Source organism: Lynx canadensis, chromosome A2 (genome assembly GCF_007474595.2).
Source record: "Lynx canadensis isolate LIC74 chromosome A2, mLynCan4.pri.v2, whole genome shotgun sequence".
Taxonomy (NCBI): Eukaryota; Metazoa; Chordata; class Mammalia; order Carnivora; family Felidae; genus Lynx; species Lynx canadensis.
The window spans coordinates 53,883,876-53,896,243 of NC_044304.2; positions in this window are offsets into that span (position 1 = coordinate 53,883,876).

The window sequence follows — 12,368 nt, forward strand, 5'->3', positions numbered from 1 at the left end:
CATGGTTCATGAGATTGAGCCCTGCATTGGGCTCTGTGCTGACGATGTGGAGCCTGCTTGGGATTCTCTCTCCCTCTCTCTCCCCCCCTCCCTCACTCTCTCTCTGTTTCTCTCTCAAATAAATAAATAAACATTAAAAAAAGAGTAAAAAAAAAACAGTTGGACATTAGCACAAACTCATGTTTAGCTTAACAGAGATAGAAATGGTTACATAAATAAATTTTATAGGTATTTCAATGAGTAGGTCCTTGCTGCTCCTTGCTCTGTCAGCTGAGAGGACCTACAACCAATGACACCCCAGTAGCAAAAAGTACATCCAGCACCCGAATCTTCATTTCTAATACCATTCTCCAATAAAAGAAATCAGGACTCTTTAGAGAAATGGCTGACATTGGACTGGGTCAGGAAATAAACAGGATGAGTCTGAAGCATCTTGTTGTACCAGAAAATAAGGAAGTGCTCAAACACACACGTGCACACACACACACACACACACACACACACACACTGATCAAGGTATGTCAAAAAGATACAAGAACCAACTGAAACTGCTCCCAATGGCCAAAGCTGAAATAATTTGAGCAAAAAAATTAAAGTAGTACCACATTATAACCCAAAGTATAAAATAAATATCCATGGGTCCACACTGATATAAATAAAATGATTGAGTACATACTTAAATGGGAGAGAACAAACAAATATCTAGCATAAAAGAATTTAAAGTAGTATATGCAGATATTCTGCCCTCAAGAAGCATAACACCCCCTCACCCCTAAAATGTAGGTTGTGCTTAGTGACTTTCTTCCAAAGAGCACAGATGGAAAGTGGAAAGGGAGGGGAAAAAAGAGTCACTTTACAGTTGAGAAGCTTGTGAAACACTATCTCAAGACAGGTGATCAAGGTCAACATTAATGGAGATAATTCACATTGATAGTATGGAGTATTGATAGTTGATGTGATGTGATGAGAATGGCGCTTTACCTCTGTGCTCTTCCTCCCAAAAACACATTACCCCAATCTAACCACCAAAAACATCAGACACATCTCAGTTGAAGGTCATTCTACAATATACCCAAATAGTACTCCTTAAAACTGTCAAGGTCATCCAAAATAAGGAAAATGTGAGAAACTGTCATAACCAAGAGAAGCCTAAGGAACCATGCATGTGGTATCCTAGAGCAGAAAAAAAAAAGACATCAGGTTAAAAACTAAGAAGATCTGAGTACAGTATGATGTTTAATTAATAATTTATTGGTAGGGGAGGAGCCAAGATGGCAGAACAGCATGGAAGTTTTTTTTGCATCTTGCATCCATGAAATATAGCCAAATCAACACTAAACCATCCTGCACACCTAGAAAACTGATTTGAGGATTAACACAACAACCTGTACAACCTGAACCACAGAACTCAGCAGGTTGGTGGCGCAAAAAGGTGAACTGGGGGAGAGAGAAGCCACAGAGGGCAGGGAGCTGTTTTTGCTTGTGGAGAGTGGATGGATATGGGGCGGGGGGAAGTACAGGAAAAGCATCCCCCTAAAAGCAGCTGGAGAGAAAGTGGAAAAGTAGAAACAGTTGCAGGGACTGAACTAAAAATGGAGAAATGAGAAAGGAGAGGGTTTAAATTCCATTAAGACTCTATAAACAGAGGGAGTGCAGAGTCTGAAACTCCGCAGCTTTATACCTGGTGGTGCTCTGGTGGGAAAGGCAAATCCTCAGGAGCAGAGTGAAGTCTGGGGGGCCACACGGCAGAGGCAGTTTCCCTGCTGGGAGGACATTAGGTAGAGGCAGTGCGCCCCCAACAGGCAAAGGTGCCAGGAGACCCCAGAGTACAACCACATTCGTCGGTGCTGGAACAAGGTCGTCAAGGCTGATGCCTGGCGCCAGATGTGTGTTGTGATTTTCCATAATCCCTGAAACGCTGCTGCTACCCGATCATGTGAACTTTTTCTGGGGCAGGCTGGCACCCAGCTGCAGTCTCTGGGAATCAGTAGCAGCACGGTCCCACGAACATTCCTGGGTGCAACTGGCACCTGGCCATTGCTTGGTGAGACCCTTCTGCAGAGGGTCTCAGCAGGTCAAAGCTGCAGTCCCTCTGAAGTGAGGGGTTGGGAAACACAGCCGTATCTGAGATAAAACTCAGGAGGGAGGTGCCGCCTGGCAACCTGACAGCTTGGTCAAGGACAGTGTAAAAGCGGGGAGTGAATGGAAGCCAGAGACAAAGGATGGGTGCACAATTGCTAATCAGGGAGAGCAGAGTTCCGATGCTAGAGACTGAATAGCCGGGGATGCCATTTTCACCCCTTCCGCACATCCACAAACACACCTACAAACACCACAACAATCCACCCCAGTAAACTAAGCAGCGCCATCTAGTGGAGAGAGGAGCTGTTACACTAAGTCCTGCAGAACTGGGCCAACGTCACTCTTCACAAATACCACAAGTCTTGGGGCGCCTGGGTGGCTCAGTCGGTTAAGTGGCCGACTTCAGCTCAGGTCATGATCTCACGGTCCGTGAGTTCGAGCCCCGCGTCGGGCTCTGGGCTGATGGCTCAGAGCCTGGAGCCTGCTTCCGATTCTGTGTCTCCCTCTCTCTCTGCCCCTCCCCCGTTCATGCTCTGTTTCTCTCTGTCTCAAAAATAAATAAAACGTTAAAAAAAAAAATTTAAAAAAAAAAAACAAAACAAATACCACAAGTCTCTCCACCTGCTTAGTTTCTGGACTATAAAGTGCTTCATAGCTTGACTTCTAGGGGAAAACAATGTAATTTCAATCATATTTCAGTCTGTTCGCTGGTCTGTCTATTCAATTTTCTTTTGTTTTCTTTTTGTTTCTTCTCTTTTTCTTGAATACAGAAAGAGAAAAAATTTATTTTTATTTTCAATTTTTATTAAAAATATTTTTCTTTAATTTTTTCTACTACATTTTTTACTTTTTTGTAAATTTTTCAAATTCTATTTTCAAATTATTTTCAAAATCATTTAATTTTATTCTATTTCATTGTATTCATTTAAAAAATTTTCAAACATTTTCCTTTTCTCTCTCTCTTTTTTTTATTTTTCCTTTTTCCCCTTTTTTCCTCTAATCTATCAAGCTCCTTTCTACACCCAGACCAAAACACACCTAGGATCTAGCATCATTTATTTGATTTGATTTGTGTGTGTGTGTGTGTGTGTGTGTGTGTGTGTTGTTTTTAGTTTTTTTATTTTAATTTTTTTACCTTGTTAATTCCTTTTCTTCCTTCAAAATGACAAAATGAAGGAATTCACTCCAAAAGAAAGAGCAGGAAGAAACTACAGCCAGGGACTTGATCAACAGAGATACATGCAAGACGTCTGAACCAGAATTTAGAATCATTATAATAAGAATACTAGCTGGGGTCAAAAATAGATTAGAATCCCTTTACGCAGAGATAAAAGAAGTAAAAGCTAATCAGGATGAAATAAAAAATGTTATAACTGAGCTGCAATCTCAAATGGATGCCACGGCAGCAAGGATGGATGAAGTAGAGAAGTGAATCAGTGATACAGAGGACAAACTTATGGAGAATAATGAAGCAGAAAAAAAGAGGGAGACTAAGGCAAAAGAGCACGATTTAAGAAATATAGAAATCCGTGACTTATTAAAAAGGAACATCAGAATCATAGGGGTTCCATGAGATGAAGAGAGAGAAAAATGGGTAGAAGGGGTATGTGAGCAAATCATAGCAGAAAACTTTCTTAACCTGGGGAAAGACACAGACATAAAAATCCACAAAGCATGGAGGACTCCCATTAGATTCAACAAAAATCAACCATCAACAAGGCATATCAAAGTCAAATTCACAAAATACTCAGGCAAGGAAAAAATCATGAAAGCATTAAGGGAAAAAAGTCCTTAACCGACAAGGGAAGACAGATGAGGCTTGCAGCAGACCTACCCACAGAAATTTGGCAGGCCAGAAAGGAGTGGCAGGATATATTCAATGTACTGAATCAGAAAAATATGCAGCCAAGAATTCTTTATCCAGAAAGGCTGTCACTCAAAATAGAAGGAGAGATTAAAAGTTTTCCAGAAAAACAAAAATTAAAGGAGTTTGTGACCACTAAACCAGCCCCACAAGAAATCTTAAGGTGGGCTTTCTGAGGGGAGAAAAGACGAAAAAAAAAAAAGACCAAAAGCAACAAAGACTAGAAAGGACCAGCGAACATCACCAGAAACTCCAACTCTACAAGAAACATAATGGCAATAAATTCATATCTTTCAGTACTCATTCTAAATGTCAATGGACAAAATGTTCGAGTCAAAAGACATAGGGTAACAGAATGGATAAGAAAACAAAATCCATCTATATGCTGTTTAAAAGAGACCCACTTTAGACCTAAAGCCACCTTCAGATAGAAAGTAAAGGGATGGAGAACCATCTATCATGCTAATGGTCGACAAAAAAAAGCTGGAGTAGCCATACTTATATCAGACAATCTAGACTTTAAAATAAAGACTGTAACAAGAGATGAAGAAGGGCATTATATCATAATTAATGGGTCTATCCATCAAGAAGACCTAACAATTATAAATATTTATGCTCCAGGGGCGCCTGGGTGGCGCAGTCGGTTAAGCGTCCGACTTCAGCCAGGTCACGATCTCGCGGTCCGTGAGTTCGAGCCCCGCGTCGGGCTCTGGGCTGATGGCTCAGAGCCTGGAGCATGTTTCTGATTCTGTGTCTCCCTCTCTCTCTGCCCCTCCCCCATTCATGCTCTGTCTCTCTCTGTCCCAAAAAATAAATAAACGTTGAAAAAAAATTAAAAAAAAAATATTTATGCTCCAAATGTGAAACACCCAAATATATAAATCAATTAATCACAAACATAAACTCGTTGATAATAATACCATAATAGTAGGGGACTTCGACACCCCAACTACAGCAATGAACAGATCATCTAAACAGAAAATCAACAAGGAAACAATGGTTTTGAATGACGCAGGACCAGATGGCCTTAACAGATATATTCGGAACATTTCATCCTAAAGCAGCAGAATATATATTCTTCTCCAGTGCACATGGAACGTTCTCCAGAACAGATCACATACTAGGACACAAATCAGCCCTCAACAAGTACAAAGAGATCAAGATCATACCGTGGATATTTTCAGATCACAACGCTATGAAACTTGAAATCAACCACAAGAAAAAATGTGGAAAGGTAACAAATACCTGGAGATTAAAAAACATCCTACTAAAGAAAGAATGGGCTAACCAAGAAGTTAAAGAGGAAATTAAAAAGTACATGGAAGCCAATGAAAATGATAACACCACAACCCAAAACCTCTGGGACGCAGCAAAGGCAGTCATAAAAGGAAAGTATATAGCAATCCAGGCCTTCCTAAAGAAGCAAGCAAGGTCTCAGATACACTACCTAACCTTACACCTTAACGAGCTGGAAAAAGAACAGCAAATAAAACCCCAAACCAGCATAAGATGGGAAATAATAAAGATTAGAGCAGAAATCAATGCTATCGAAACCGAAAAAAACAGAACACATCAATGAAACCAAAAGCTGGTTCTCTGAAAGAATTAACAAAATTGATAAACCACTAGCCAGTTTGATCAAGGAGAAAAAGGAAAGGACCCAAATAAATAAAATCAAGAATGAAAGAGGAGAGATCAGAACCAACACAGCAGAAATAAAAACAGCAGTAAGAAAATATTATGAGCAATTATACACCAATAAAATGGTCAATCTGGAATAAATGGACAAATTCCTAGAAACATATAAACTACCAAAACTGAAACAGGAAGAAACAGAAAATTTGAACAGACCCATAACAAGTAATGAAATCAAATTGCTAATAAAAAATCTCCCCCCAAAAAAGAGCCCAGGGCCAGATGGCTTTCCAGGAGGATTCTACCAAACATTTAAGGAAGAGTTAACACCTATTCTCTTGAAACTGTTCCCAAAAATAGAAATGGAAGGAAAACTTCCAAACTCTTTCTATGAAGAGTTACCTTGATTCCAAAACCAGACAAAGACCCCACTAAAAAGGAGAACTATAGACCAATTTCACTGCTGAACATGGATGCAAAAATTCTCAACAAGATATTAGCCAACTGGATCCAACCATACATTAAAAAAATTATTCACCATGATCAAGTGGGATTTATACCTGGGATGCAGGGCTGGTTCAATATCTGCAAAACAATCAATGTGATTCATCACATCAATAAAAGAAAGGACAAGAACCACATGATCCTCTCAATAGATGCAGAGAAAACATTTGACAAAATACCGCATCCTTTCTTGATAAAAACCCTCAAGAAAGTAGGGATAGAAGGATCATACCTCAAGATTATAAAAGCCATATATGAAAGACCCAATGCTGATATCATCCTCTTTGGGGAAAAACAGAGCTTTTCCCCCAAGGTCAGGAACATGACAGGGATGTCCACTCTCGCCACTGTTATTCAACATAGTACTGGAAGTCCCAGCCTCAGCAATCAGACAACACAAAGGAATAAAAGGCATCCAAATCGGCCAGGAGGAGGTCAAACTTTCACTCTTCACAGATGGCATGATACGCTATATGTGTATCATTGGGAAAACCCAGAAGATTCCACAAAAAAAACTGCTAGAACTGATCCATGAATTCAGCAAAGTGGCAGGATATAAAATCAATGCACAGAAATCAATTGCATTCCTATACACCAACAATGAAGCAACAGAAAGAGAAATCAAGGAATCGATCCCATTTACAATTGCAAATACCTAGGAATAAATCTAACCAATGAGGTGAAAAATCTATACACTGAAAACTATAGAAAGCTTATGAAAGAAATTGAAGAAGGCACACACACACACACAAAAGGAAAAATATTCCATGCTCCTGGATAGGAAGAACAAATATTGTTAAAATGTCAATACTACCCAAAGCAATCTACATATTCAATGCAATCCCTACCAAAATAACACCAGCATTCTTCACAGAGCTAAAACAAACAATCCTAAAATTTGTATGGAACCGAAAAGACCCTGAATAGCCAAAGCAATCTTGAAAAAGAAAACCAAAGCAGGAGGCATCACAATCCTGGACTTCAAGCTATATTACCAAGCTATAATCATCAAGACAGTATGGTACTGGCACAAAAACAGACACTCAGATCAATGGAACAGAATCGAGAACCCAGAAACAGACCCACAAACATATGGCCAACTAATCGTTGGCAAAGCAGGAAAAAATATCAAATGGAATAAAGACAGTCTCTTCTGCAAATGGTGCTGGGAAAACTGGACAGCGACATGCAGAAGAATGAACCTGGACCACTTTCTTACACCATACACAAAAATAAACTCTAAATGGTGAAACACCTAAATGTAAGATAGGCAGCCATCAAAATCCTCGAGGAGAAAGCAGGAAAACACCTCTTTGACCTCAGCCTCAGCAACTTCCTATTCAACACGTTTCCAGAGGCAAGGGAAACAAAAGCAAAAATGAACTATTGGGACCTCATCAGAATAAAAAGCTTCTGCACAGCAAAGGAAACAATCAGCAAAACTAAAAGGCAACCGACGTAATGGGAGAAGATATTTGCAAACGACACATCAGATAAAGGGTTAGTATCCAAAATCTATAAAGACTTTATCAAGCTCAAACCCATAAAACAAATGATCCAGTGAAGAAATGGGCAAAAGACATGAATAGACACTTCTCCAAAGAAGACAACCAGATGGCCAATCGGCACATGAAAAAATGTTCAACACCACTCATCATCAGGGAAATACAAATTAAAACCACAATGAGATACCACCTCACACCTGTCAGAATGGCTAACATTAACAACTCAGGCAACAACAGATGTTGGCAAGGATGCAGAGAAAGAGGATCCCTTTTGCACTGCTGGTGGGAATGCAAACGGGGGCAGCCACTCTGGAAAACAGTATGGGGGGTTCCTCAAAAAATTAAAAGTAGAACTACCCTACGACCCAGCAACTGCACTACCAGGTATTTTTCCAAGGGATACAGGTATGCTGTTTCAAAGGGGCACATGCACCCCCATGTTTATAGCAGCACTATCAATAATAGCCAAAGTATGGAAAGAGCCCAAATGTCCATCAATGGATGAATGGATAAAGAAGACGTGGTATATACACAATGGAGTATTACTTAGCAATCAAAAAGAATGAAATCTTGCCATTTGTAACTACGTGGATGGAACTGGAGGGTATTATGCCAAGCGAAATTAGAGAAAAGACAAATATCATATGACTTCACTCATATGAGGACTTTAAGATACAAAACAGATGAACATAAGGGAAGGGAAGCAAAAGTAACATAAAAACAGGGAGGGGGACCAAACATAAGAGGCTCCTAAATATGGAGAACAAATAGAAGGTTACTGGAGGGGTTGTGGGAAGGGGGATGGGCTAAATGGGTAAGGGGAATTAAAGAATCTACTCCTGAAATCACTGTTGCACTATATGTTACCTAACTTGGATGTAAATTAAAAAATAAAAAAAATAAAAAGAACATAGGAGCTGATCTGAAGGAGGTCCCAATGGGAAGACCTAGAAAAATTTGAGCAACAAAATAAATAATAATAGTACTAGATTATAACCCAAAATATAAAATGAATTTACATTTGACCATGGATATGAATAAATAACTGGAAAAAAATAAATGAAGGAAAAATCTCTTCCTTTCAGAAGAATTTCAATTAATAAATGTTGAAGGAAAGAGAAATAGAAAACTGCCATTTGGCAGCAATAATAGTAACAGAAAGATCCACCAGTGGATACTAAAATTAGTGGGTGAAAGTGTGCAAAGAAACAGGATATTTGCATAGTGCCAAATGATCTCCTCTAAGATATTTATTAAGTACAATGTGCAAATTTTCTAATTTATTAAGATTTATAAAAACTTAAATGTAAATTTACAAAATTATAAACTTATTAATTACAAAGAGAAACAGAGTGGGGCACCTGGGTTGCTCAGTTGGTTAAACCTCAGACACTTGATTTCGGCTCAGGTCCTGATTTAATGATTTGTGAAATTGAGCCCTGTGTCCTGCTATGAGCTGACAGCACAGAGCCTGCCTGGGATTCTCTCTCTCTCTTTCTCTCTCTCTCTCTCCCTTTCTTTCTCTGCCTCTCCCCCAGCTCACGCTCACTCTCTTTATCTCAAAATAAATAAATAAAAATTAAAAAACAACAAGAGAGAAACAGAGCAACTTTATAGTGGTAAAACCCAGTTTAATGATCACAGCTTAGCCAGATGATCAGGGTTAACATCACCAATCATAAGACATACGGACATAATGAAGCCCCTGATAAGATGAACCGAAAAGAGCATACATAACACTACATCTGTTGTATCCCTGCCCCAAAAATGCATAACATCAATTTAATCATGAGAAAACCTTAGACAAACCCAAATTGAGGGACATTCCATAAAATAACTGACCAATTCTCTTCCGGAGGGTGAACGTCATGAAAAACAAGAGAAAGAGGAACAGTCACCTGTTGGAGGACACTAAAGAGAGATGACAGCTAAATGTCATGTGGGAACCTGAATTGGATCCTGGAACTAGAAAAGAACATTCCTGGATAAATTAGTGAAATCCATGTAAGGTTTGGTTAATAGTGTTGTACCAATATTAATTTCCTCATTCTGATCGTTGTAACATGGTGATGTAAGGTCTAACATTAGGGGAAGATGAGAGGATACATGGAAACTCCATACTATTTTGTAACTTTTGGGGAGGGCTCCTCTTCTATTTTTTGGAAGAGTTTGAGGATTGGTATTAATTCTTCAAACGTTTGGTAGAATTCACCAGTGAAGGATCTGATCCTGGACATCTGTTTTTTGGGAGGTTTTTGATTACCGATTCAATCTCCTTACTAGTAATTGGTGTGTTCAAAGATTCTATTTTTTCATGATTGTCTTGGAAGGGTGCGTGTTTCTAGGAATTTATCCATTTATTCTAGGTTTCCAATTTGTTGGCATTCTTTTATGATCCTTTGTATTTCTGTGGTATCTGTTGTAACATCTCCTCTTTCATTTCTGATTTTATTTATTTGAGTCTTCTTTTTTTCTTGGTTGTTCTGGCTAAAAGTTTGTCAATTTTGTTTAGCTCCTCAGAGAAAACAATCAGAGAGATCAATGGTTTCATTGATCCTTTCTTTAAAAAAAAAATTTTTTTAATGTTTCTTTCTGAGAGAGAGAGTAAAGGCATGAGTGGGGGAGGGGCAGAGAGAGTAGGAGACACCAAACCGGAAGAGGTCTCTCAGGCTCCACACTGTCAGCACAGAGCCCGACACGGGGCTTGAACTCACTGTGAGATCCTGACCTGAGCTGAAGTCAGACACTTAACCCACTGAGCCACCCAGGCACCCCTCGTTGATCCTTTCTATTGTCTTTTTTATTCTCTATTTCACTTATTTCTGTTCTGACCTTTATTATTTTCTTCTTTATATACGACTTTTTGGTAGGTTTAAAATTAATTCAAAATGTTTGTAGGGGATATACCCAAAACATTAGCTTCCAGAAAGATTTAAAAGAAAAGCATGAAGAAAAAAAGGTCAAATAACTCTAACCAAGATAAAACAGGCATCACTATATTTATCACAGACAAAATAGGCTTTAGGGCAAAAAGCATGATTTTGGAAAAAGATTATCAGTACAAAGGATAAAAGGAATACTTCCCCATGATGTATAATAATTTTAAATGTGTACACACCTAGTAATAATATAAAAATATAGTAAGCAAAAAAGAACAGATTTCCTAGAAGAAATTGAGAAATCAACTATTTAAAGTGGGAATTTGGGGGGTGACTGGGTGGCTCAGTTGGTTAAGTGTTGGACTTCAGCTCAGGTCATGATCTCGCAGTTTGTGAGTTTGAACCCCGCTCTTGTGTGGGTATGTCAAGGTAGATACATGCTTATTAGCTTTTATAAATATCACCAAGCAGTGTTCCATTGTAGCTGCATCAATTTAAAGCACCTACCAGCACCATATGAGAGTTCTATTTATTGCACATCCTTGGTAACACTTAATGTTGTCCATCCTTGTACACACCTATCACTTTGAACACCATCTCTGTGTGAAGACCTTCCCTTGATCTCTAACTCTGACCCAGTGCTCTCCCCCCATGCAAATAGTGTATCCAATTGTCAATATGACATCTTTCCTTGGATGCCTTGTGGGCATCTCCAAGACAACAGATCAATGCAAAGATCTTAAGTCCTCCTTCCTTGCAAAGGGTTCCTTCCCTTGATTCCCTCATCCTCATAAAAAGCATCACTATCTTCTCAGCTGCTCCAGCTAAACGCCTATAATTTCTCCTCCCTCTCATGTCCACATCCAATCCTTCAGCAAAGCTGCTATATTCCGTTTCTATAATACATTCAGGATCTGTCCGTTTCTTCCCACCTTCAACACTGCTCCTCTGATGCAGACCACTATTAATCATGACTGCACGACTGCTTAGCAGCCAGAGAGAGCTTTTTAAAAACATAAACCAGTCACCTCATCTCCTTGCTTAATACCTTCCAGTGGCTCCCTAGTGCTCCAACATAAAACCCACCTTCTCACCTTGGCCTGAAAGGCTGTGAATGATCTGGCCCCTAACCAGGTACCTCTCTGATCTCTCCTCTTCCAGTAGGGGAGTGAGCACATTCCAGCCATTACCTTTTCTTTCTTTCTCTCTTTCTTTCTCTTTCTTTCTTTCTTTCTTTCTTTCTTTCTTTCTTTCTTTCTTTCTTTCTTTCTCAATGTTTATTTCTGAGAGAAAGAAAAAGAGCACATGTGAGCGGGGGTGGGGCAGAGAGAGAGGGACAGAGGGTCCAAAGTAGGTTCTGTGCTGACAGCAGAGAGCCCAATGCAGGGCTCGAATCCATGAACCACAAGACCTTGACCCGAGACAAAATCGAATGCTCAACCAACTAAGCCACCCAGGCACCCCAGTCATTGCCTTTTCTTAAATACATCCGGCTCATTCCTGCCTCAGAACCTTTGTCCTTACTGTTCCCTCTGTCTGATAAGCTCTTCCCTCAAATCTTTGCCCAGCTGTCTCCTTCCCATCTGTTTAGGTCTTAACCCAAATATCTCTTCCTCAAAAAGGTCTTCTCCAATCACCTTAGCTAAAGTTGCCCCTCCATACATCTCTATTCTCTCACCCCTTTGTCTTTTCTTTTTATTTTTTTTTTAAGATTTTTTAAAAGCAATTTCTACACCCAAAGTGGGACTCAAACTCACAATCCTGAGATCAGGAGTTACACATTCTACCGAATGAGCCAGCCAGGAGCCCCTATTTTCTGTATAGATCTTATTTTCCTGATGTGATCACTTACTTTTTTAATACTCATATGCTCCATTAGAATATAAGGTCTTCAAGGGT